At 47.7% G+C, this 5,108-nt stretch overlaps 1 long non-coding RNA gene across 1 annotated transcript; it reads left to right on the forward strand.

The window, feature by feature from the left end:
• The first annotated feature begins 2,646 nt into the window (after positions 1 to 2,646).
• On the forward strand, positions 2,647 to 4,181 carry LOC144825130 (uncharacterized). The gene is made up of 2 exons (XR_013609292.1): positions 2,647 to 2,951; positions 3,668 to 4,181. It is a non-coding gene; the product is annotated as an uncharacterized LOC144825130 (long non-coding RNA).
• The last annotated feature ends 927 nt before the right edge of the window (positions 4,182 to 5,108 follow it).

Below are 5,108 nucleotides of genomic sequence, written 5' to 3' on the forward strand. Positions count from 1 at the left end.
AAATGTTCATATTCTTAGGGAATGCAACAGTAAGTAAATACGTGAAATGTGAAACAAGAGCAACATCAGTGTTCCCACGTTAGGATGGCAGTGTATCTTTTCTTGCTGTAGCTGGTTGTGTGGCACAAGGTGCTTCAGATCATTTACAGATGAGGCACCGTTCCCCATCAGCCCCTTCTGTAGCGACAGCTGTATTGTTGTCTGTACATCTTCATGACCCACTGACACGCACTGTGGGAAACTGGCACTGCATTTTGCCTCAACTCATGGACTCTCAATCATGCCCGATAAAAAACCCAAGCAGCCATAATTCCTACTCAGGATGAGACTCAGTTCACAGCATGCACTTCACAAGAATTATTTGTTGCATTAAAAACGACACATACATACCATCTGGAAAAACGAATCCTCTTAGGAAATGCATTTCGAAATAAAACATGAAACATCCTGTTGCCCCAGTGTATTTTATTTTAAATGGACTGATGATGAGGTGACAGAAGCCATGTTGCAGCGTATGAATCACAGTTGTTCCTATGAGTCATAACTCAATGAGCAAAAAAAGCACAGTTCATTTTGCTATAGAAAAAAAAGTAATTGGCATTACAAAACCAAAAGTTTTTGGTGATCCTCAATAAAAAAAAGTACACATATACACCGCCTGCATGCTTATGCCTTAGTAAATGTGTACGGCAGCCCAGACGGTTAATGCATCTACTGCAGAGATTTGTAGCTTGCAGGCACTTTTAAAATGCAAAACAGCCCGGACTCTACTTTTTGTAAAAGTGTCTTCTCCATATGGTGGAAAATTCTGAACATTGTGTGGACTAAAGTGCAATAATACAGGGCCTGAATGTTTCTACATTGTTGATGTAAGTGTGTGTGTGTTGTGTATTGCCAAAACACATGAATTTATAACCGTATGGTCTGCACAGTGATTTTCAGTCACACACACAAAAATCTGTTACTGATTTGTTTATAAAGCAAACCCCATATTTGATAAAAACAAATGGATAGTGTTCCTATTTTAGGTAAGAGGGAAACTCTGCATGAACCTGGAAGAAGTAGGCAAAGTGTTCACCCCTGCTCAGACAGTGGTGTGTAATGAGTAGAGTAGACTCCAACTGTAAACTTCCCACTCCAGAATCTACGAGTTGGAATGCATGTAAGTAATGGAACCAAAGCACCATCAAATATAAACATTCTACACAGAAAGATGCAATAAAAGATACAGCATCTCCCCTCCTAAAAATTAACAATAGAAAATAACTTAGAAATACAACATGTGATGTACAAAAGCAATGACAACTCAATTCACTTTCTCAAAATATAAATAAAAATTACCTAAGAGAAAAAAAGAGATACAGGATACATATTTCCTCTCCTAAAAGAAGAAAACAATATATATATTAAACATCAGGGGCCAGATGTAGGTAGGCTTTTACCGGGTGGTAACGGCCGAAAACCGGTAAAATCGGCCGTTACCGAGGAAATGAGATGTAGGAGGCCGGAAAATACCGATGTTCTTAAAATCCGAGTCGGAAACATACCGACTCGGTAAGAATGACCCGGTAAAATTACCGTGTCGGAATCTACCGTATACATAAATACCGAGTTCGTATTTTCCGACTCGGTAAATCAGAAACGGTAAAATAAGCCTTGGAGATGTAGGTAAGCCCAAAAATACCGATTCTGCCGAAAAACGGTATTTTTAAGTCGGTATTTACCATGCATTGAAAGCAGGTGGTAACCAAGGGAGGGCTATAAAAAAAGTCCCAAAATGCACCTCAGGACCCATGATGGCGGCTTTCTACATCATAGCAAGACGGCAGAGACTACAGGCAGCAGGACAGAGAGAATGGCTAAGGGAGGAACAAGTGTACAGGCAGAGGATAACACTGTTCCAACTGACAGAGCCTGAAATACTGCAGAGGTACAGGCTACACCCAGACACCATCAAGCAATTGATCAGGGACCTACACCCTCTCCTGGACCACCCAACACCCAGGGCCCATGCCATCCCACCTCATGTCCAGGTGCTATGTAGCTTACACCTGCTGGCCTCAGGGAGCTACCAGAGTGTGATAGCTGTAGTGGGTGGCGTGTCCCAGGGCTGCCTGTCCCGCTTCTTCAGGAGGTTTCTTGACGCCATGATGCAGAGGATGGGGCATTATATTAAATTCCCTGTTACACCGGCAGATTTAGCCAAAACCAAGACTGACTTTTATCAACTGGCACACTTCCCTCACGTGATCGGCTGCATCGATGGCACCCACGTCCCACTCTGTCCACCTGCAGCCACAGAGCACATATACAGGAATCGCAAATCGACGCACTCCATCAACGTCCAGGTCATATGTAATGCAGGTAACCTCATCACTGACATCGTAGCCAAGTTCCCCGGAAGTACCCATGATTCATACATATTCCAGAACAGTGGAATATACACACGCCTACTTGCCGGAGAATTTGGAAATGGATACCTGCTAGGTAAATCACATTGACACACCCTGACACTCACATCAGATCTACGTCTCAAGTACTTGCAATTAATGTCTATCTTTCTCCCCCTAGGCGACAGTGCATATGCCCTGCGGTCCTTCGTGCTCACTCCCTACCTCAACCCATCCACCAGGAGTGAAAGGCGATACAACGTGGCTCACAGATCCACACGAAACGTAGTTGAGCGCACATTTGGACTCCTAAAGAGCAGGTTTCGCTGCCTCCATAAGAGTGGAGGTGCACGGCAGTACACCCCAATCATCTGCTGCAAAATAATAGCGACCTGTGCAATGTTGCATAATCTCGCCACCAAGCAAGGCACTGAGGTGGAGCTCACATTTCATGAGGACATTGATGACGACCCAGAGGTGGCAGAGCCCCAAGCCACAGTGGCAGCAGCAGCTACAGATGGGAGACTGAGACGGGCAGAGGTTACACAACAATATTTCTGAGTGAGTAAAGAGACACAGGCATGAATGTAACTTTGTGTAAGTAGTTTAATAATCACTACGCCACAGCATTGTTAGCTCACATTGGGCTCACTAATACTAACACTCCATGAGTGTGTTGTCACGGTTCACACCACCGTGACTACAGCCTTGGGTGGAGTGCAAAGTCATTGTTTGTGGCCACGGGCCACAGGGCGGGGCTGCTGTGGCTGTGAGCCTATGTCCTCACGCTGGCCTGTCAAACTTCCCCCACGCCTGCCACTCCTCCGTAAGTCATGCACAGGAGTGCTTGCACCACTCCTGCTGGTGGACCCCTCGCTTTCGGCAGCACAAGTGTCGCCTCCAGTGCCAGTCTGATGCGCGAGCACTAGCTCCATGGCAGTGGTCATCCTGGCCATACCTTCACTTAAATTGGTGCAGCACTGCACTATGGCATCCTGCATCGTGACTGACCGTCTGCACAGCAGAGTGGTAGCAGTTGCAAACCTGTTCAGGGCCTTGGTTTGCTGGCGCACATCCACACGGGCCTTGCGTCTCTCCAAATGGTCCCTGTCCAATTTGTCACACAGGACAGTCATGCACTGTGTGATATCTGAAATTCCTGACGCCATGGATTGTATGCCTTCTGCCATGTCCCCTATGCCCTTGCCTACTGCTTCCAGTTTATTGTTAGTTGTGCGTGCGTGCCTCTGAACCCCCATCATTGCTTTTGCCTGCAGGCGCTGCACCTTCACCATGGTGGCCTCCAGTCCGCAGAAGACACCTTGGACTTGCCGCACATCCTCTACCTCCCGTGGCCGTCGCCCTCGGACACTGGCCCGCGTGACTCTGGGACTGGGCTGCTGCTCGGTGTTGCCTCTGTCCTGTGTGTCACCCTCCACCTCCTCCTCCTCCGATGATGTTTGCAGTATTCTGCGAGGGGGCACATCATGGCTCCTGACTCTTCCCAGCACTGGGGATGGTGATGTGGGGGTGGGTGATAGTTCTGCCGCTCCTGTGTCCTGACTACCAAATAGGAGAGGGGAACGTGGATATTCAGCAGTTGCCTCCTCAGGTATCGGGGCAGCCTGCTCTTGGTCCTGCCCTCCGTGAGAAGTGCTAGGTCCGGCTCCTTCCCTCCTCTTCTCTCTGACCTCAGCTGTGCTGCGCTTTGACTCTCCTGTGGACAGACATGGACATTGTGTCAGTAATGTTGTTCACCTGTGTCATGAGATTAAATACACTTCTATTGCACATTTGCCTGTCTCTCATTTGCCTATGCTACTTGTCTGTTGCTCCCCTTGCTGCAATGCACGCTGACTGCTCTGAGGTATCTACACATGACTACATTTCCCAGGATGCATTGCAGGACATTAGTTAAACCTGTTGTGGAGTCTGATTTATCCTGTGAGGGGAATAGGTAAAAGGGTAAATGATATTGTTCCTGCATCTTACCTGCTTTCTTTGCTCCTCTTGCTGAGCTGTCTGCGTCTCCTATTCCGTGTATACATTCCTTCTCAAGGGTTGTAGCGACCATCTCCTCAATGTCGGTGAGTCTGGGGGCTCTGTTTCTTCCGCCTCCTGTAGCAGCACTTTCCTTGCGGTGGGCAGCAAGCTTTTTTTTGGTGATTATGCGGATGTCATACCACCGTTTTTTTAGGTCTTCAAGGTCACGGTGGGTGACACCAATGGCATTTACCTTGCCTTGTATGTCCAACCAGGTGCTGCGCTTGATTGATTCAGCAACATGCAGAGTTTGCTTTCCAAATATTTTCCCATAATGTCTGACAACCTCCGAAATCAGCACCTGCAGTTCCTCCTGGCTGAACTTCTGCTTCCTTTTGCGCTCAGCAGCTTCTCTCTGTGCCTCCTGGCTCTCCATCTTGCTGTGTAGTTTGTGTCAGGAAAGGCTGCTCCACACTCTGTCCTCCTGCTCTCCTGACTGTTTGTTTCTGCACCTGCATGGGCGTGGCCTGTCCCAGGTACTGGGGTGTGGTGCTTGGATCTGATTGGTTAGTTCCCCTGTGGCTTGGAATTTGGGTGTGGTTGAAGTACCTGATTGGTTCACAGGCACACATGTTTGTCAGTTTCAAATTCTTCGGCGGATAGTTCCGACACGGTAAATACCGGGTCGGTTTTTCCCGACTCGGTATTTTCCGGGTCGGAAGTTGCCATTCATTC

Source organism: Lissotriton helveticus, chromosome 3_1 (assembly GCF_964261635.1).
Source record: "Lissotriton helveticus chromosome 3_1, aLisHel1.1, whole genome shotgun sequence".
Lineage (NCBI taxonomy): Eukaryota > Metazoa > Chordata > Amphibia > Caudata > Salamandridae > Lissotriton > Lissotriton helveticus.